Source organism: Peromyscus maniculatus, chromosome 12, assembly GCF_049852395.1.
Source record: "Peromyscus maniculatus bairdii isolate BWxNUB_F1_BW_parent chromosome 12, HU_Pman_BW_mat_3.1, whole genome shotgun sequence".
Classification (NCBI taxonomy): Eukaryota; Metazoa; Chordata; class Mammalia; order Rodentia; family Cricetidae; genus Peromyscus; species Peromyscus maniculatus.
This window is the reverse complement of record NC_134863.1, coordinates 44,178,390-44,200,088: the sequence shown is the minus strand read 5'-3', so window position 1 is coordinate 44,200,088 and position 21,699 is coordinate 44,178,390. Positions and strand designations below refer to the sequence as shown.

Below are 21,699 nucleotides of genomic sequence, written 5' to 3'. Positions count from 1 at the left end.
ACACACACACACACACACACACTCACACTCACACACAATGTTTAAAGAAAAATATGATGACATGGTTCTTTTCAACTGAATTCTGATTGTTGCTATAACAGAAATAATTTTGCAATTATAATAATACAGTAGAAGTTGTAACCTTTGTCTATTGATAGCTAAAACATTTCTGGAAACTTTCATGCATTTCATCACATTTATAGATAGGTCTTCAATTAAAAGTACAGAAAATTTTTATTATATTCAGTTTAATTAAGAAAAACAAACTTAAAACAAAAAAACAAATTTACAGTCTAAAAAGGTGTCTCAGTGGACCTGAGTTATGTTCACAGTACCCACTTTGGATATCTCAAAAACACTGTAACCGCAGCTCCTAGGACCCTGATCCCTCTGGCCTCCCTAAAATCTTGCACTCATTTTATATTTAATTTATTTGTGTTTTGTATTTTGCTTGCTTGTGTGTTTCTTTTAGGCTCCTGCCATATTTAGGCTTCAATAACCTGCTTAGTTAAAAAAAATTGTTCTCTGGTACAATCTTCTCTTATGAACACTTTGAACACATTTGTTTCCATTTTTTCTTCCTTCCTACCTTCTTTTCTGACTTCCTCTCTCCTCCCTTTTTACTTTTCTCCTCCTACATATACCACTACTTTTTAATGTTACATTTTTAAAAGAAAGTAAGATTTTAGGACATGAAATATTTTGTGCAAGGAAATTTACAGTATCAATCTTCAGGTAGCTAAATCTAGACATGTCACTTTCCAAAACTGATAAAAGATAGAAAGTCATAAATTCTAAGCCTTTTGTGAGTAAACTCAAGTTGGATAGAGAAAATCACTTGTAAATAAATTATAGGAGAAGTCCTGCAAACCTGTAAAGGGATTCTTAAAACCAGCCAAAGAAAATTAAGCCATCCACAATGGTACAAGTCTTTTTCTAGAAGCTGGATTGAGAAAGTGAAGTGATTATTATTATTATTTTTATTTGTATTTTATTAAAACATTATATAAACAGAAAAAATGAAGTATTACAAAAAAATCAAAGCTGGTGTTACATGGGAACATTCTCAGAGTTGTGTTCTAAGAGACTTGATGACAGAAATTTAAGTTAATTTCAGACTAGTGTGAAATTCCCAAATTCAGGTTCATTAAAACAATCAAACTGTGATATGATTTTGTTAAGATTTCTATAATTATAAGAAGCCTCAAAATAGGAGGCCTAGAAAAAAAAAACACACCTGAAATTACTAATGTCAACCATAAATTATTTGCTTTTTAGCATTAAAGGCTTTGAGTTGTCAATAGACCAGACTTACATCTTAAATATAATGCCTCTTATACTTTAAAATATCTACATTGTTTTACAACACATACATTCTTTCATAAATATATTATTTTAAATAAAAAAGAATTTACAAAAAGATATTAATTTTTAAAAAGGAGTAGATTAAAACAACCCCTATTTTCACATTCTCCTAATTCCACTCAAAAAGTTTATATTTTACTATTTCTATCTGTGTTTACCAAGTTTGAAAAAAATCATGTAACTTTTTGTTTAATTATATGTACAGTCATACTTTAAATTATAAAATGCATAATGAATACATGAAATATGTATGTACTGTGGAGTTACTTGCATGCATCATTTACTACATAGTGAAGCAGATGCACTTTTAATTAAAATCCATGATGTACAATAAACGACCAGAAGAATTAAGCTTGGATAGCCAGTTCTATAATCAGCCCCATAGAAGACATAAATGTCCATGTATAATTCATTGACTACTCTCTATAAGAAACAAATGAAAGAGATGTTTGATTATAAAACTTATTTTTATGATGCAATTTTATATTTGTTCTAAGAAATTAAATTTTGTGCATATCTTTAAAGATACAAGACCTTGAAGACCAATAAAAAAAGACTAAAAAAGACAGGGGTAATCAAGTTCTTACCTGCAGGTTGGCACACTGCTCCTGGCAGGGTGGAGTGTACGCATAAGAATTGAGAGAAACACCTTTGTCACAGATAGGAATATTGGAAAGAGATTCATCTGCATGTTGTGCAGGACATCTGCTGTTGACACATTCTAGAGCAGCTATGCCCTTATTTCCAGGTGAGAGACAAGATGCTAACCATCAAGGCAGGCTGTAGACGTTTAGGAGAGCATTTTTAACATGGGTGTGTGTAAATGACTCAGATTCTGTTCCAGCATAAGAACTCTGCAGATGAAGTTATGAATATTAACAGATCAGTATGTGATTATAGTGTAAATGATAGGCTAGATCTGACAGCGTATGCAAGGATCAGCCTTCCTCTATCTAGTCAGTCATGCAAGGATAGCAGAAGACTGAGAATGGGTATGAGGTAGCTCTAACCACCTCCATCTTTTTTCATTTGCTGGTTTTGAAAAGTAAGATATGCATAGTTTATGAAGGAAAAGATTAAGTTCTTTATTTCAGCATAAATGTATATCTCTTGGCAACTTTATTCAAGAAACACAATTTTTTCTTAAAGGTTTTTACTCCTTTTATCTTCTAAGTCATATAATTCCTTGCATGACACCTACTAGCTAAAGCAAATAGTGAATACCATGAGTCTCTTCTCATTTTCATTATATTGTTACTTCAAAATCTTATAAGAATGGAATGACATCATATAATTTCTGGGATTACATTTATCCAATTCAGCAACATTTTCAGGAGATATATCCAAGTATTTGAATGTGTATCAACACGTGTATGATTTGTTACTGCAAAATCATATCCTATGATATAAATGTGCTATTATTTGTTGAACTATTTACTGTATAGGGAACATACATATTTTTACAGATTTTAAAATTTATGATTAGTCTTTGAAAGTAAATTTCTCAACAATGTGTCAGGTTTTAAAATAAATCGCCAACGCATTTCTACAACAGGTATACAATTTGACATTTCCTCAGCAATACATCAATTGACCAAGTTTTCCATATCCTCTTTAGAATTTGATATTTTCAATGTGTTTTAGCCATTCTTTTTTTTTTTTCAAGACACATTTGTCACTTTAATATCTTTCCCGATCATTCCCATCAGTCTCTCGGGGCTTTCTATACATGATCGAATGTTTCTCTGATCGAATGTTTCTCTCGGCATCCAGTGTGCACAGCACATACTGTTCTGGACCAACACCTGTCTTAACTACAGACCAACTCGTTAGTAACAGGGCCAGGTACAGAAACCTTAAACCCATCCCACGATGAAATCTCGAAGGTACAGCCTTGTCCCTGGACAGAGGAAAGGAAGCTAGCTGAAGAAAGGGAACAGGTGGTGATGGAGGACCACAGCTTGCCTGAAGCAACATAGCCGCAGAGAACCCATCAGAGCAGGGCAGGTGCCTGCCCCTTTTAGCCTCAGTACTCCATTGGCTCAAGCAGGAGGCCATCCTGGGCTACAGAAGAAGACCCTATCTCATCCCTGCCCCTCCAAATAAGAGGGAGGCATAGCTCTGTTGATTGAGTGGCCTGGGATGCGCCTGATTTCAATCCCCAGCACCTAATAGCACAAGGCCGTGGCCAGCCATGCCTTTAATTTCAGTGCTTTGTGTTGTGCCCAGATCGTGACCCCCAGAGAGACCACCAAAGACGAGCATGCCGGAATGCAAAAGCAAGGTTTAATTCTGGATATCCAAAAGCATTACAAGCCTAGGCAGGGACTTCGTCCAATACATCCAACGCAGTGGAGGCTGGAGGAAGCACCCACCTGTCTGCAAGCTCAGTTTTTAAAGGGAAAAGTCACAAGGTTACATCATTTAGGGGTGCTAGTACGGGTACAATTCTGATTGGCTCGCTTCTAGGGACTTCTAGAAATTACTTCTAAGGGAGTGGTTGCCTGCCACCATTTCTCATTGGCTGCCCTCAGGTGGGGGCATTTCTGTGGTCAGTTACCCTGGAAACCAGGGAGAGGACATTCTATAGTCTGGCAGGCATTACCTCGTGACTATCTTGTGGCTCTGTACTTTTACACTTCCTGGTTTCTGGAATCTGAACTGACTGGTCTCAGTAACTTATGGCCTGTTCCAGTAACTTATGGCCTGTAGCTAAAAGGAGCAGTCTTAGGCCTTTAGTTTTAGGGTGAAAACATTTTGGTCTTATTTTGGTTCCACACTTTGGAAGTGGGGGCAGGAGGATCAAAAATTCAAGGTCATCCTCAGCAACATAGCAAGTTCAGGGCCAGCCTGGGGCTATGAGACCCTGTCTTTAAAAAACAACAACAAAAGAAAACAAAAGACCGTTAACTACCTTTTCCAAGAATGTGGGCTTGGCTTCAAAAACACAAAATCTGTATTGTCCTCTAAGCCACTAAACAGAAATGGAAGTTTGGGATGTACTCCCATGTCAGCTTCGGGGTGTGGCCTCTTCCTTTTTGGGCTGTGGTACAGAATAGTATTTTAAGTATCCGATTAACTTTCAAACAAAGAGTTTTTGAAAGGAATGTGAAGGACAAAAAAAAAAAAATGCCAATCAGATTTTCCCCATCTTGCTGTCTGTAGCCTCCCATAAAGTTAATTTGGAATGCGGCTCAGAAGCCTCCCAGCAGAGCCTTTCTTTCCTTTCTCTCTTTCTCTCTCTCTCTCTCTCTCTCTCTCTCTCTCTCTCTCTCTCTCTCTCTCTCTCTCTTTCGAGACAGGGTTTCTCTGTCTAGCTTTGCACCTTTTTCTGGAACTCACTTGGTAGTCCAGGCTGGCCTCGAACTCACAGAGATCTGCCTGGCTCTGCCTCCTGAGTACTGACTGGGATTAAAGGCTTGTGCCACCACCGGCCGGCCCCAGCAGAGTCTTAAATTTTTGGGGAGAAGCATTCAGGGCATTCACTGTAGTGACGTAAGGTTCTAGCAATTCTTATAAGCCTGTAATGCTATTTATTTTTTATAAAACCATTTTTTGATATTACTTATGTAAAAGATTTTGGTGGTCTCCCATCCAAGTACTAACCAGGCCCGACCCTGCTTAGCTTCCAAGATCAGACTAGATCAGACTAGCGTTCAGGGTGGTATGGCCGTAGACTAATTATGTTAAAGATTTATGTGTATTTAGCTAGTATCCTTGCATATCATTTTTAGTGACATGTTATTTTATGTAATGTTTCCCAATTCTTACTGGGCTTTACATGTATTTTCTGAGATTCAGTAGATTATGTAATCTTGATATTAGGATTATATTTGGACATATGGGTTACAAATATTTTATTTTGTTTTTTTAACTTACATTTTTAATATTTCCATTATTTCTGCAAAGCCATAATTGCTAATATTGTCAATACTTACTTATAAATCTTCTCTCTTACCTGTAGCACTATGAATGATAACAATTTATTGTCTAGTTTGAGACATTGAGAATTTTCACCTTTATTTTAATTAAAAGTTTATTCTTTTAAAATTTTACTTTGAGTCATTAGTACATTTTTAATTACTTTTTCCATAATGGTTGAGAGAGGTGAGAGTTCATATTGTGGTAGTTCATTTGTATACACTCAGTTGTTGTAATGACACCTTTAAAATGGCTATATATCTTTTCAATGATACATCTGCATAGTTGTCAAAAATAATGGGCTTATTTGAAAATACATAATTTGAGCAAATGATGATCAACTGTGTATAAAGTACATATCTTATACAGTGTGCATGTCTTAAAGTAAAAGATGGGAAAATTACATAAAACAACATATCACTCAAAATGATATACAGGGGCACCAGCCAAGTACACATAAATCTTTAACATATTTAATATCAAATAAATATTTTTTTATAAAAAAGGAAATAGATTGCAGGCTTATAAGAATGTCTAAAACACACTGAAAACATTAAATTCTGTTCTTTAATTATGCTTTATGTGTTAATTTTAAGTGCTCCATTTTCATATCATTCATTTCATGTATGTTATCAGTTACTTATGGTAATATCTTCTCAAGCCTGCCTGAAAATATTTTTCAAGTAAGTCTCATAGTTCTGTAAGGACAATTGCCATAGCATGTTAGTATTTCAGTTTAGGGTCTCTCTGATGCCTGGTATGGACAACATTTACTTGAAATATTTGTGTTTGATAGAAAATGTATTTAGTTTTAGTCTCACAAGGGTAGAAGTTCCTATTTGGCTGCTGTTATTGTGGCTCTATTAGAACTGTGGTATTTTCAACCATAGTATTTGTCTATAAAGAAGAAGTGCTCATACTAAAAGTTTTAACTTACCAGTCTTATTTCTTAGGCATTGGTTAGAAAGATCAATGTATGACTAGTGTATTATGTAATGGTCTGTGTTGGCATTTCCAGATTACTGGCATCTTTCCTTCAAATCCAGGATGCATAAGATGCAAAGCAAAACCCATTGAACTGTCATATTTTTTGTCGCTTGCTCCAATGCTAATTGGCTTTTCTTTCTTGAGATATTTTTTAAGATTTTCATAAGTTTATTTGTTATATGACACCTTCTTTCATATCATACATAGAAGACACAATAGGGTGAAATGCATGTGCTTTTAGATATATGTATACTCTGAGACTATTGTTTCCAATAGTCAGTTTACAAAATAAACCTCAATGCCCCTCAAAATCCAAACTTAAGGAAAGGGGGATATAAAGTGTTCTTGTCTGAGATGATGAGCAAGACAGAAATCTTTTCATAAAAGTACCCAAGCTTATTGTGATATGTGGACGACAGATTAAGTATTCTGTTGTAGACTGCTGTGGCTACTGCCAAGTAGGTATCTTAAGCAGTCTCACTAAAACAATTCAGTAATGATGAAACACATATTAGCTAGTGCTGTCTAAATATTTATGTGTATCAATAAATTTGACATATTATGACATATACAATGCTAGCTACACATTAATTAAAATAAATTAAAGTGTAAAAATATAAGGTGATAGAATCAAAAGTATTTAGAAACTATTAAGGATTGGTTTCACTTAAGAATTTACATTTTTTCTCAAAATCTGACATTTTTAGTCATATGTAGTAAAAAATGTGTCCTAATATCAGCACAGAAACTGATATTAAATTAAAATGAAAAGAGAGAGAAAGAAGAGTCAATTATGTGATTTGGGTAGCTACTTACGGTTTATATAAAAAAAAAATATAACCATGAGCAACAACAACAAGAACAAAAACCTCTTGGGACCTTAAATCTCCCATCCTTCTCAGGGGATCTCTAACAGCATCAACATTTCTAGTCAAAGTGAGAAAGCCAAAAATTCCAAGAGCAGAATCTGTCTTTTGTTTATAAGTCCTGGTGATTTAATATATCTTGTTTTTTCACTGGAGCACAAGAAGACAAAGGCAATGTGCCCACTGATCAGCCTCCTTAATAGTCCATCTCTGCACTGAAGCCCACTGGATCCTCTTTTCTATAATTTAATTTCAGATAGGTTGATCATCATGGGCTAAATAAACTTTTGGTGCCAATCAAATTATGTGTTTTTCTCCTATGTCTTGTATGTTTACTCTCTCTCTCTCTCTCTCTCTCTCTCTGTGTGTGTGTGTGTGTGACAACAACTCTGTTTTGCCATTCTATTTAGCTAAATTATTTGATATGCATATGTATTTATCTATAAAGGGGAACTGTCAGGAGTAAACTTTGAACAATATAATATTGACAATTGATCTTGCTTGTTCATAGCATCCAACAATTCTGACAAAGTTGATTAAAATTGACAATAGTGATCAAATAGCATTACTATTCTGAGTGTAAAATGTTTTCAAATACAGGCTTCAACAGATACTAGCTTTAAATGATATAAAATAATGAGCATTAATAACATTTAACAAAATGGTTCCTATTGTGATTTATTTTTACATGTATCTTTGAAGAAGATTTATTTACATAAAAGTTCACATTTGATGTATTCACAGGCAAGGCAATATCTAGGAGATGCAATTGGTAAATTTTTACAAATAAAGTTTTTGCCAAATATAACTGAATTAACTGTTCCCTAAAATGAACCACTAGGCCACCTGCATTTTTCTATTTCTATAAGTACTACGAGTACCTGAGGTCTGGTGATCCACAAGATATTTGTACTACTATTGCATGATTACATACAACTTATCAAACATGTTATTGTTGTTATTCACAGAACATATTTGTGGGGACTATTGATAGTTAACATTCCCCCGAAGCCTGTTTAGTGCCTTCTTATACTCTAAGAGTTGGCTATCAGGGGAGGATGCTTCCAGTTCAAAATCAACTTACTTTCTCTAAGTCCTCCGAACAAACTGTATCATGCATTCAGCAGTGGGATCTCACACTCAAGTTCTGGGTACAAACCAAGATTAATGGGGTATTATTTTCTGGATATTTTAGCTTCCTTGACTCACAATTCAATGAGAGTCATCCCATTCCCCACAACTTGCACTCTGTTTTCTGTTTGATAATTTATGGCTTCTGGGGAGAAGGTTTCCTAACCAACCCTGCTCCCATATGAGGCAATGACAATTAAATATGTTTTATTTACTTATTTATTTTAACAAGGCTTATAATATAGTAGTATCTTGTGGATAAGCAAAATTACAGGTTTGTACTTAAGGCATGCTCAATAGGATGGAACTCGTGACTGGTATCATAAACTGTGCCCAGAACACATGATAAAATTGCAGAGACCAAGTAACTCTGTAGTGTCCATACCCAAATGAGACACCCATAACACAACCTCTCCACCCAATCTTCAGAGAACATCTCAGAAAGAGGAAACAAAAGAGTGTAAGAGCCAAAGGACTGGGGAAAATGTTGTAAAAAAAATTATCTTCTGGATATAACGGGAATAGTGCACTCATGGACACTCAGAAGAAATGGTTCCTTCTACATAACATGCACAATGTTATGCCAAGTCAACTTTCTACCATAGCCCTACCCCTATTACAGAAGCTGCTGGTGGTCAACAACTGCTTAGGGAAGAAAAATAAACTTTCTTCAGGGACCAGCCCCCCTGATAAGTTGCCAATCTATAGACACTTATTTCTGTACATATAGACAACACTAAAGATAGCATGTATTTGAGAGGGGAAGAAATAGGTAGGAAATAAAATAAGAATTATAGGAGGAAGAGAGATAGACATGACCAAAATATCAAAAACATACCTCAAAAAGAAAAAAAAAAAAAGAATCAAGCCTTAAAAATAAATAAATCATTAAAATAGCTCAACCATGTTCATGCCTGAATAAAGCCACCCAGAAATTAGGAATACTCACAGATGTTATCTCATGCCTCTGAATAGATAATGTTGGATTCTTAAACAAGGAACAACATTAGATATAGAACTGCTCCATGGGTAGAACAAAAATGTCTAGTAAGTGGGAACTGCAGGACCAGCAGTAGATTAATAGCTAGGGATCACCCCTCTTTGCTAAATTCCATCTCACATAATATGAGAAATGCCAAGAAGTAGTAAAGATAAGAAAAAATATACATTTCTAACAGTTTGAAGTAGTGAAAAATTCGATTCTTTAAAAGTCCTGCGGAAGCTTACAAAACACATCGATTTTTTCAAATATTCCATTAGAATGATCCTAGGCACAATTTCCACTCACATCACTGTTTGTTGTGTGACATTATTGATAAAAAGACATAAAACAAACAAACAAACAAAAAACTATGTACTTACTTACCCACCATTAGTGAACAGAAAACAGACCTAAGTACTAATAGCACCTAAGTCTAATTTGGTGAACCAATATGTTTCAGTGGGATTACTTACAGGGATATAGATGAGGGGTTACTTAAGGAAGACCAACATCTAATCCTAGCATGGATGACAGCTCAGTGAAGCTGGAAACCTGGATGCATTATGTAACTTACAAGCTTCTGAATGGGTTGAGGATTTTTCTCTTTCGGGCCACTCAGCTTCTCTGAGTCTCCCAGGCATCTTAGCTTGTCTGTAGTATTCTCTCAGTAGTCCTTACAGCTTCTATCTGCTTGAAAAGAGAAAAGTTTGGTGCTCAGTTTCAGGGAGTTCTTGAAGCCTTTGAGTTGTTTGTTTTCTGAGCTTAAGAGTTTTCCTGCAGGATAGAATGTCTTACCTCACTCTAGAACATCTTACATTTTAAAAAGCTTCTCGGTAAGACAGAATATTTTTCATCCCCTTAGAATATCCTGCTGCTTCACCTTTTCTGTTTTAAGAGATCTAATTCAGGAGCTGGATGGAATTTAAGCTCAAATAGGGAAAAAAGTGTAGTTGGTTATAAATCTGAATGGAAAATAGAGTATCAACTAGTTTTGTCCAGTATGAAATCAGCAAGCTGTGTCTTAATTACCTTCCCTCCAAGATGGAAGATTTTGATTTTAGCAGGAACTGTTGCACAGCATCAGCCCTGAACTTACTCTAGAACATATATTGCAAGAATGGATACTTCTGGCCTTTCTAAGGTTAGAGATCATAATTACCTCCGGGACAACAGTTATAAATTGATGCTGACCTTGGGGATCAAGAATTCATGATACTCCCTCACAGATAGTGATTTACATATGCATTTTATTATTAAGAATTATTAAGCCTCCAAAAATATTCCCTAAGCCTCCTTAGTAAAAGAATTTAGACATGAATAGAAATCTTTAACCTATGATCTTTAACAATGAATTGGCACATAGTAGAGTCAAGCTAGCAGTTTAGTATTTTACCAAAAGAGATTTGATCCAAGAGCTGGCTGGCATTTAAGCTTAAATAGGGCAAATCATCTAGTTAATTGTAAATCTGATTGGAAAATAGACTATCAACCAGTTTTTTTTAATCCAGTAGGAAATTAGAACTTATAGCAAAGGACCTAGTTTCCATTCATATTTTACTCTTATTCTATTTATAGAATTGAATATTTTTATTCATTTAAAGATAGTTATCTGGAAAATGAAGGATTCTATATGTCATAATTATGATGGTTACTAGTTTTAATATGTATTGTTCTGCACTATCTGTTTTTCTGAGTGTTAAAGAATATCCTTGGGAGAGTAAGTGTTCCCAAGACAGTGAAATTATGGGGTGAGGAGAAAAAAGGCAAATTGACTCACTGAGTTCAAAGGACCAGGAGATACTTTATCCACCATTAAAAGTGCATTCTTCACTTCTGATGTGCTGAACTACTTGGAATTCTTCACCCAGCTCTGATGCTTTTCACAGTCTGTTTCCTATGTTGAGAATGGCCTCTGCTCTTCAAGCATATGACTTTAGCTGTGTCCAGCATTGATTCATTCTTCACATTGATCCTTTAGTCTCAGTTTGAAATATTTTTATATATATATCCAGAGCATCGGGGCATAACCCCATCACCACAATCTCCTCTAGCTTTGCTGTAAATGGCCATCCTTTTTGCTTTTACCCCAAACTCCACTGTGTCCACTCTAGAGCTGCATCTTCAGCATCAAATCCAGAAAGTTTTATTGTATTCACTTCGTGGAAAGCAATTCTCTTCTGTCAGAAACACACGTTTGTCTATGCTATTGACCTGGGATTCTTCTTCATTTATGCCTGCAATTAAAAAAAATGCTTTTTCTGTGGTGTTCTACAATTCATGCAGGTTCCTATTATGTATTTTTAAAAACTTGTTTGCATATTCTTTGCTTGTGTGATTTAGTTCCTCTACTTTAAGTCTGCTACTTTTTTTGTCTTCTACCAGATATTCTATTTATAGCACTTTCCTCTGAGTTGTCTAATTGGGTTATTGAGATTTTCAATTTTATCTTCATTTCAGCATAAGTTCTCAAGCATTTAGATGTCTTTACTAAATAAAGTGTTCACATCCTCAGTTATCTCAGTCTTTTCATTTGTCCACATTTTAGTGCCTGACACTGACAGAGTGGTCAAAGGATTGAGACTGGGTAAGCTATAAGTCTAGAAAAAAATAAAAAGGAACAATTTTTATTCTAAAGCAATAGCTATAAAATAATTCCTAAAGATAATCTTCTTTAATAATAGATCAATACCTCACTCTGCCATTTTCTCGTAAAAATTAAGAACTAACACAAAGATCCACAGCTATGCAATGTATGGAGAGAGAGATTTTGGAGCACTGAGTTCTAAATGAGGTGTCTTCTTCAAACCCCCTGAGGGCTCAGTGACCTATATGGAAGAGAAGGCTGAAATATCGTTAAGAGCCAGAGGTGATGAGGGAAACTGTGTCTTCTAAATACAATGGAACTGGGGGACACATGATCTCACAAAGACTGTGTAAGCACAAACAGGACCTGCATATGTTCAAGCCACATGGAGTCCTAGCACTGATAAGAGGAAGTGGGCATGGACTCTTTTGTCTACTCCTAGACAAAAAGTTACCTGTAATTTGAAACTTCTTGCAAAAGAAAAATTAGTATTCTCCAATTGAGTCTTACTGAGTATATTAGCCACACTTCAGGATAGGTCCAATGCCCTAGATTACCTGGCCAACATAAACTAACTCAATGGCATTTTTGTGAACATTTTTTTCTCAAATGGCTTTGTTTGGGCTTTTTGTATGTGTTATTGGTCTTTTGCCTGTATATTTTGGTTTCAAACTTTGTGGTTTTGTAGGTATACCCATAAAGGGATTTTTTCATAATTAAATAAATTGAAGTGAGAAGACTCAGTTTTTAATTTGGATCTTCTAAAGTGGGAAGCTCCACCTTTAATCTGAACTACACCTACACCTTCTCCTAGCAGCTTGAATGAATAATAATTTTGCTCCCTTTGCCTGCTTGCTCTCCCTCTGGCTGGCAAGTCTGTTCCTTCACTGGCATTAGAACCTACTTCTGTGCGAATTCAGCATATTTTGAAGACCAGATGAGATATCAAGTCTGTGGACTAAACAACTACTGGATTCTTAGATTTCCATTATAGACAGTCATTGTTAGACTAACAGGACCACAACCTGTAATCTACTCTAATGTATTATGATTAATAATCTAGCTCTGTACATCTAGAGAACTCTGACTAGTGCAGATACCCAGTGTTAAGTTTGAATCAGAGGAAGTGGATGGTTCCAATTAAATGAGTAATCATGTGGATGGGACAAATGGTTGGATCTGCTCAGGCAGGTGTTTTGTATTGTTTGCTAGCTCACCTATACCTGGGAAAATGTGAATAGTGTGGTGTTGGGATCAGAATGGCTCTGACCCCTCTAAGACTGCCCCCACCTCCCCTGTTATGAGTGCGCTGAGGTCAGGCTGTTCTGCGGATGTTTTGCTGTTTGGTATATCTCGTGGTTTGGCAGCTGTGGCTTCCTGGGGCATGCTGACCATTCCTTGACCCTGGGTGCTTGATAAACAATTTTGTTTGTTCCTCCTGAAAGGGTATATAAGATAGGGAAGAAAGAATAAAGGTGGTCCTGATGCTTGCAACTTGACTGGTGTGTGCTGTGTTCATCCCGACTTCCCTCGCTGGGTTTCAGGCCCAATTGCCGTGCAGGCGCGGCAGTGTGGGTGGTCTGGGATCTTGGGCATATACCAGGCTAGTCTGCCACATAGGCTGAGCAATTGACATAATGGCTAGGGATGGATCAGGCAGATGATTTTCCAGGGATTCAAAAGGTTGATCAGGGACACAGGTGTTCATCACAGTATAGGTCTAGAGATTAAATATATACACCTGGGCTACTATTCATGGAACTCATCAGAGTGGACCAACGCACAGGATTTATGACCTGGACAAAGCCAGGATGTTGCATATGCTGTGGTGGGCTAGGATCCAGCAGTCTTACTATACTGGGCTGGCACAAAGGTTGTGTGCCTGATCCAAGCCTGAAGGAGAGAAACAGCATAACAGGGATTTGCTTGATTCAGACTGCGTACAGTATGTCCAACCCAAAGCTAGTTCTAGCAACTGCTTTGAGTACAGAGTTTGGGAGCTTTACTCAAGCAAATTCACCAACTAGGCCAGGGCACACAGTGAGTAACCTGGGTTAGGCCTCAGGGTTGGATGTCATATAGGGGGCTGGCTATTGCACAAGATGCGCAAATTGAGATAATCATGGAGGTTTAGAGTACCACAGCACGGGTCTTAGATTGGACTAGGTCATAGAATGTTCCACACAGCTTGGGCCTGAATATTAGGCCTATCTGTTCATTTTTGAAACAGTATCTTACTATGTATTACTTGCTGTATTATGTATTATAACTCATAATCCTCCTGGCTTTTCCCTCAACTGCTGAGGATAGTGATAGGCATATAGCACCACTAATGGCAGGAATGCTGAGGAGAAGTAAGACATTTCTAAGACATATGAAATATGTTAGTTTTACATATTACATAACTATAGACATATATAATGATCAAAAGTCACTAAATTTATGAACTGCATATACTACTATGCGTAGATTATAATTCTAATTTCAAAAGCCACTAAATACCTTTGACTTGCCATTCAGTTTGACTCTCAGATCCCAAATTGCACTCAAGATTGTAATTTTCGTGTTATTAATAAACAACTAATACTCAAACCCAAATCACTGATTCAATCAGCTATATGAAGACACAGCTCAGAGAGTTTGTATCAAAATCAGCAAATGACCATTCTACTCTTCTACTTCCTGAAGCAGAAACAGTTAAAAGCAACATTATATTCCTCTAATTTCTCTTATTTTGCACCCAATCTACTGGGAACTTATTGCTACATTGTTTGTTAATACTCTGACCCAAGAACTTCAACCCAGCCTCCTCATTTATAGTGCTGTCACTTTCTGCCTTGGCCTCTTTACTGTTGCTTCTTAATGGAGTTAAAAAAATTACCCTTAAAACATATATTTGAATATGGGGATCTTGTTCTATGGCTGTAATCTCTAAACTGTAGCATTAGGAGTAGGGTCAAGAGTTCAATGTCAGCCTCAGATACATACTAAGCTTAAGTTTGCCCTAAGCACTGTCAGACCCTGTCTGTCTCAAAGATAAACAGAGAAAACTCTATCACATCACACACTATTTTTCATCTATTGGCATCAACTAAATAAGTCAAAGAAAGGAAAAGAGCCCTTTGTCATGTCTCCTACCGACCACCTCCCACCTCCCATACTTATTTGAGCTTTGTCTTCTGCTGTGTGGATCATAATCCTTTTTAGATGTAAACAGATGCCTCTAAGCTCAGGTTTGTATGAATATTATTTTGTCATACAGACAGCCTCTGTACACATAGTAGGTTCTCAATGACAGAGTGTCAAAATGACAAGCAGATGAATATGCATTTTGCATATTAATTCTCTCATTGATTTGCATCCAGAAGCATCATAGTCTCTCATGAGTTATTCCAGCTCAAACAGCAGCTTTGCAAGCACCAGTTGCTTGTTCAACCTAATTAGCATTACTTACAAAGGAAATGTAGAGCAGCCCAGTGCAAGTGTAAAGAAAGCATTAATCAACTTGAGTGCAAAGCTTAAAAAGCAGATCGTAACGGAATCTACTTCCCCACTCCTTTAATTATTCTGGCAGCCACAAACAGAACAAAATGATGAGAAAGAATGGAGCAGCTCAAGAGAGCCCTACTGTGAGTGTGTCTCAAGGAAGTCATTCTTCCTTCTATTTCATCCAAGTGTTTGGCACCTCTCCTTCCCTAGTTTCTCCAACTCCATATTCATCTAAATTTATGGTTTGAAATCTTTCAGAAGTGAGCTTGATAACTCTAGAGGGAAACATGCTTGCACACTACCATGGCTTATTTCAATCCAATCAAAATAAAATTGTATTTGGTGTTTTGCAGGGAAAGACAGCAACAAAACTGAGACAAAACACTATAATAAGTCACCTTAAGACGTTAAGTGATTACCTTATGTTCTTCCAGTTATTAGTTCTCTTCATACTACAAATAAAGTCTATTTTCAGAGAGAGATAAGTATATTATTTCTATATAAATACAATATGAAAACTGGTCAAGCATTTTACTCAATGTGTTCATTAATGAGAAAACCAATAGATTGTTTAAAACAGTTCAAATTAGAGTTTAATTCCAGACATTTGTATTCTCTCCAGGACAAAATCATTTGAGTCACTGTGAGCAAGGATCATTTGCATTGTCATAACACAAATGTTTCTACAGGTTGACTTCTATTTTAGTCATTGAGCAACTGCTAATCAAAGACAAAATGTCACAACTCAATTGACTCAAATATCCTCTAGAGGACCTACTAAACAATGGTAATTATTTAGCCCATTTCCAAGTAATGGGCAATTTTTCCTAATGTTAAAAATAATTAGCATACTGAACTATAATTTTGTAAGTTGTACTAGTCATTTGAACATGAAAATAAGTTGTACATTTGTTTGATGACAGAAATTGTCCCTGTAGAGAGGATCAGTCATGACTTATATCCTATGTACTACCTTCTCTAAGGTGTTAAACTCATAATAGATGCTCCAGTGTCCGATGTGTCTATGACTCGGGTATAAATCAGGACCTTGGATTCTGTTTATAATTTCACTTATCTCCTAAACCCGGAGACTTCCCACTCAAACTCAAAGACTCGTTTTCTAAACACTATGAACCCTCTCCTCTAAAGACTCTAGATGAAAGGAAGTTCCTTTGTTACTAGGGTGGCTGTTTAGTCTCCAGCATATCCAATGTTCCCCTGCTGTATTACTGATTAAGGACCTGATTACCTGGAAGACTTTCCATCAACTGTCTATACCACACCAGCACTCCATCCAGGTTTTCCTTCCTTGCTGAAAAAAAAATTATGCAAACAACAACAAAACAATATTACATATTTTCCTCTGACTTGACTTTTAAAAATTTACTCTCTAGAGGACTTTTTTTTAAGTAAAGCAATTTTTGCTCTCTATTGTTTCTTTGAAACTACCTTTTATCATCAGTCTTGACTGCAGAAATGGTAGGAAAGCAACAGGAAAAGAGCTACAGTAATGCCTTATTTACATTTATTGTTTTCCATTTTTCATTTTCATGTGTCTGAATTTGGAATGTTCTGCTAGCAAAGAGAAACCGTCTTTCCTGTTTGGCAAAGTGAACTCATTGAACAATGCCATATACATTGTGTGCTACTGTTTTTGCAGTTGCACTAAAACATATAAACATAAATCTCTGCGTTCTCAGAAGATTGCTCTTTCAATATTTTACACACTGCTTGGCTTCCTAGTGAGCATTTGAATTTTATAGTTCTTTGTGTTTGCAAATTAAGACATTTTTAGAATTGCAAATATACTTAACAGCCTTCTCATCCTAATGGTTTTGTGAACGTCTTTCTTTAACAACAAACCGTATAACAATGTTAATTATATTAAAATGTCAAATTTGGAAATTCGATGGTCCTAATAACTACCACTGCTTTCATCTGCAACAACTGATTAAAAACAAAACAAATAAATAGCAAGAAGTGCATCAAATAGTAACACATACTAAATATTTGCTGTAAATATTTTTTAAAAATGTGGAACAAGTCCTGGAATAGGTTTTGAAAATCATTATTATTTGTTCAACATACATTCAGTTTCTTCCTTCATCAGTTTAACTTCAACTACCATCTTACTGTGTCACAACATTCCAGGGACAAATTCTCATGTGCTTTTATCCAAAGAGAAAATATTCTTAGGGCACAGCAGTGCAAATGGCAGCACAAATCTCAAATAAACCAAGAAATAATTTATTCTTTTGCCAAATATGAGCAATCATGGCTTGTAATCATAGATTCTTGTGACCAAAGTACCTCTTTCTAAAGTGAAAATAGTTTCCTTAGATTTTTATAGCTGTAAAATAAAAGTAATGCATCAATACTCTTTTCAAATACATTGCTAGAAACACAGGTACGTAGTATACAAAAAAAATGGAATTCTTTGCTCTAGATTTTTGGTGTTGTCTGGTTACCTTCTTAGCTTTTGGGTTAATGAAAGCTACATTCTAAAAGGTTTTATCGGGGAGTCACAAACACCTTAGGGCAAGCACAGAGGTGGACTATGTAAGGGAGCAAAGAGTATATAAAATAATTTGATTCTTGGTTTTAAGTATTCTAGCTCTCCACAATACAAAGCACTAAGCAATGAATTGGCTTTATAGGATCTTTAGCATATAATTGTTCTCTATGAACTTTAGTTGAAAGATATCATATTCTTCTACAATATTGTCTTATGCCTTCAAGCAAATGAAAATATCAGACAACAGTTCACAAGAACACAGATCCAAATCACCTACACTAGTGTCAAAGTCATCTCTAATCGATGCACACACCATTTATCCCTTTTTCACGAGTTTGGCATCTGACTCACTTTAATTCATATTTAGTTTCTAATTATGCACCTATTATTGAGTTCTTATGATTAATGACTATTTCAATTTAATCCTGATAGATATGTTTGTGTCACTGAATAAATAGTGCGTGTATTACTCATTACAACTTGATATACCAACAATAGAAGTTGATAATGAGTATTTAAATCTGCTAAAACATACATAGAAAGTTATTGATGGTTACATAAATGTAAGTAAAAGCAGCTGTCCACAAAAAAAGATAAAACACTCCAAGTGTTAAATCTATTGATTGTAAAATTTATACTATATTTTTACTCTTCCATATCAAAATAACAAAAATATTAATGACTAAGCATAAAAGAACAATAAAAATAACATGGTATGTTATACAAATTGAATTTTATTCAGTCACAAAGAAAACTCAAATTAAGATTTTTTGAGGAATATAGGTTGATATGCAAAACATTATGTGGAAGGAAAGGGTTAAACAGGGTTCACAAAAGACAAATATTGTATGTTCTCCCTCAGATGAAGATTTAAGCCTGATAATGTTGAGCACGCATAGCCAGGTGGGAGCAGTGTAGGTAAAGGTCAAGAAATAATCTCTGAGCACAGAGGTAAAGGGCTGGAAGGGAGCAAGATGGGCAAGACAAACTTAAAGTAAAAATCACTAGGGGATAAAAGGTAAAATAACAATGAATGTGGACAGAAAAATGAATAAGGAAGAATCAACTAAAATCATATATGTAGGAAATCCTGTGAGCAAACATGTAAGCCAATTATTAGGATTGAAAATAAAACGTTTAAAATTAGTAGCAAAAGGACTAATAAATAGCTAATTCTCAAAGAAAGAAGTACAAATGGATGATGAATATTTGAAAAATATTCAAAGTCCTCATTCACCAGAGAAGAACAAATTAAAATGACTTTGAGTCGCTATTACATATGCAAAAACTTAGTTGTTGTTAAGAATATGACAATAACCACAGGCAAATTTACAGAAGAAACGTTATCTTCATACACAAGGATGGGAATGTATGAAGATATGTATGCTTCACAATATGGAAGCAGTTTAAATGTCCATCAGCAGAGGACCAGATGAAGAAAATGTGATACGGTTACACAATGGGATATTTTCCAGAGGTAAAATTCAGTGGGATGTTCTTTATGCTGTGAATGTGTTACTCTGATTGGTTGATAAATAAAAGGCTGATTGGCCAGTAGCCAGGTAGGAAGTATAGGCTGGATAAACAGACAACAAGAATTCTGGGAAGAGGAAGGCTGAGTCAGGAGACACCAGCCCGCCATCCAGGAAGCAGCATGTAATGGCACACAGGTAAAGTCACGGAAAATATGGCAACATATAGATGAACAGAAATGGGCTGAGTTTAAGTGTAAGAGCTAGTCAGTAGGAAGCCTGAGACAATGGCCTATCAGTTTTAATTAATATAAGCCTCTGTGTGTTTACCTGTGTCTAAGCAGCTGCAGACCAGGCAGGACACAGAAAAACTTTAGCTTCAGTAAAGTAGCATGAAATTGTGGCATTTGTGGCAAATTGGATGAGAATGAATGTCATGCTAAGCAAAATAAGCCAGAATGAGAAAAACAAATACTCTAACTACTCTATCAGAGAAATCTAGATTTAAGTGTATAGACACTGATATACATGTAGGACATGAAAATAGGAAGGTGACCACAAAGTAGAGGAGGAGTTCTGAAAGGATTAAAAGAACATATGTGTCATGAAAGCACAGTGGGAGAACATTTAGGAGGAGGAAGTGGATGAGGGAGAAGTGAGCAGCAGTGTGGGAAGAAAAATACGTGTGAAAATGATAGAGTTAAACCCACCTCTCCTGATGGCATTAGATATTACCTTAAAATGAAATATTGTACTACACTAAAAACATGCTTTGGAGGCTTGTAAATGGTTCAGTTAGTTAAATGCTTGCTGTCAAAGCAGGAAGACCTGTGTTTGATCCCCATGCACAAAAGCTTCACGCTTTGGCTAACTTTTATAATCCCAGCCCCCAGAAAGTGGAAAGGGGAAGATTCCAGGGGCTTGATGGCCAGCAGGCAACCTGCGTGAGATAGCTTCTGGTCCAACAGGAGACCCAGACTGAAAAATAAGGTTGAGAGCAACTGAGGAAGACAGCATATGTCCATCCCTGACTTTCATGTGCACAAAACTCCATACATATGTGTTCAGGTGCACACCATACCACACACACACACACACACACACACACACACACACACACACACACGCAAACACACCCATAAAGGTACACAGATACATAACATTAAAGCTTTCTATTAGTATTGTTAATCTTGCCTGAGTTCCTATTCCTGATTGTAACTAATACAAAGAAAATTTATTACTATCCTTAATTAGATCAACCCAAAAAAGAAAAGCTCCTTTAATTACTTGGACTTTATAAGTAGGTTCATTTTAAGAAGTGAAAATGCAATACTTTTTCAAAACTAATCAACAAGTGTCAGCTTTGAAATAGATAACCAAGATTTTATGATTTTTCTGCAAATAAAATAAAGTTAGATTAAAGGATAAGATGTCAGTATTGGATGTTTGCTAGTTTTATAATTTTATTGATGAGCTGACAATGAAGTGTACAGACTAGTGCTCTTTTAACTATTTTAGTACTTATTTAAATGCTAATACTAGTGAAACTGTGAAACATAATCTTAATACTATTGATTGAATCAGTTAGTTTGTCCTGAGGTTGACCTCTGTTGAGATTTCCCTAAAAAAACATAAGGGAAATGTAATGAATGCCCTGTACTAGATTTGAATCAATGCAGTTATATTTATTTTAACATTATTTAAATGAAGATAATAGGTAAAACATTTGATTGACTTTTAAACAATAAAAAGTTCCTAAATGTAGGTGATTCTATAAGAAAAAAAATTCTCTTAACCCAAATTGCTTAATACAATGAAATATTTTTCTCTGAAACCAATATACTAACTTTAAATTTGAAATAAATAAATCTTCAAGTACAGATCCATATTGATACAATATTAGACTTTAGTAGAATTAGGATAAGAAATACACATTTATGTAGACATAGTATAGCAATTATTAATAATATTTTAAAAATTTACTTTTTAATTCAAAATAATTGTGATTTAACTCTAGTCAAATCTTCCTTGAAAAACTGTCAAAGTCTGATTTTACCAATATCACCCAACTGAAGTTAGATACAGCTGTATTATTTTACTAAGGTTTTAACTAAATGGATAACTTAATTTTATTAATAATAGAATAATTGTATAAAATTCATTCCTTTTAGAGTTACCAAAATATTTATTGCCAATGAACTTTCACATGATAACAAGAACTATGATCGATATATTAGCAATGCAAATGGAATTCTGTGTTAATAAAAAAGATGCATTTGAATTCGATATGCCTTTTCGAGATGATATGATGGTTCAGTTTTAAAATAGTTTTAACAATTTAGCTAAACAATTTTTAAAGTGTCTTTGGTTTTATATGCATAAAATAA

At 35.4% G+C, this 21,699-nt stretch overlaps 1 long non-coding RNA gene across 1 annotated transcript in view; it reads right to left on the bottom strand.

Annotated features, from left to right (window-relative positions):
* LOC143268008 (uncharacterized) overlaps positions 1 to 11,481 on the bottom strand; it is a 130,582-nt gene extending 119,101 nt beyond the window's left edge. Inside the window, exons 1-2 of the long non-coding RNA XR_013043594.1 lie at positions 11,030 to 11,481; positions 9,827 to 9,939 (exon numbers count right to left, since the gene is read on the bottom strand). This is a non-coding gene — a long non-coding RNA (uncharacterized LOC143268008). The remainder of the gene's footprint in view (positions 1 to 9,826; positions 9,940 to 11,029) is intronic.
* Positions 11,482 to 21,699: the final 10,218 nt, after the last annotated feature.